This window comes from Sminthopsis crassicaudata, chromosome 1, assembly GCF_048593235.1.
Source record: "Sminthopsis crassicaudata isolate SCR6 chromosome 1, ASM4859323v1, whole genome shotgun sequence".
Taxonomy (NCBI): Eukaryota; Metazoa; Chordata; class Mammalia; order Dasyuromorphia; family Dasyuridae; genus Sminthopsis; species Sminthopsis crassicaudata.
The window spans coordinates 511,143,240-511,144,371 of record NC_133617.1 but is presented as its reverse complement, the minus strand read 5'-3'; positions in this window follow the sequence as shown (position 1 = coordinate 511,144,371).

Here is a 1,132-nt window from a genome sequence, read left to right as displayed (position 1 = left end):
CCTTTTAGTGCTCTATTGTATTCTGTATATGCTTATGTATCCATGTGTACAGTTCAGGAAGAGTACATCCCAGGTTTATGGGGGAGGTTCCCATAGTTGATATTAAGCTGTTATTTCAGTAAGTATCTTTGCTTTGAGCCAATCATGTCTACTGGCTTAATATTAAAAAGTTAGTGCACCTGCAGAGGCTCATAAACTATAGTTTTATGAATGTGACTCACAAAGTACCTTGAATTTGGGAATAACCATCCCCTGCCCCAGCTTCCCCCCAGACCACAGAGGTACAATACATTCTTGTGGAGTCCACACTCCTTGCTCAGGGAATTTTACTTCATGCACTCTTGACAAAAATCTTAGGATCGTAATGCATATGTATAATTAAAAGTGAAAGCTAAGCTCAATAGACCAAGTCAGAGGGGCCCTCTGAAGCAACAGCAAAGGGAGGTGTTTTTAAGCTCTAAGGCTCAGTGTGTGCGCGTGTGTGTTGCTAAGAACATCGGTCTTCTGGGGCAGCTGAGTGCTAGGTGGCGCAGTGAATAGAGCACCAGCCCAGAAGTCAGGAGGACCTGAGTTCAAATTTGACCTCAGACGCTTAACGCTTACTGTGTGACCTTGGGCAAGTCACTTAACCCCAATCCCTCAGCAATAGCGGTCTCCCACAGCCGATCATCCTTATAATACTGCTGTTATTGTGTGCAGTATTCTCCTGGTTCTGCTTCACTCTGCATCAATTCATAACAGTCTTCCCAGGTGTTTTGAAAACCACCCTTTCTAAAATTATTACCACCTATCAATCCTATGCCGAAACAGCCGTTCTACTATTGATGGGCATCCCCGCGATTTCCAATATTTTGCCATGCCACTACAAAAGAGCTGTATTTTTGTACAAATAGGCCTTTTTTCTTTGAGAAACGGTTTAATGACATTTCTGGGTATGAACAGTTTTATAGTCCTTTAGACATAATTCCAAACTGTGTAAAATTAGTGTCCCAATTTTTCCATATCTAGGGACTCTACTTTGACAGGCGTTGGGAAGGAGAAAAGGGGGGGAGGGGAAGGGAGGAAGCTTGAATGGCCGGCTCACTCTTAAAGGTACACACGCCCTTTCGACTTATTTTCCGTTAGCTCCGGC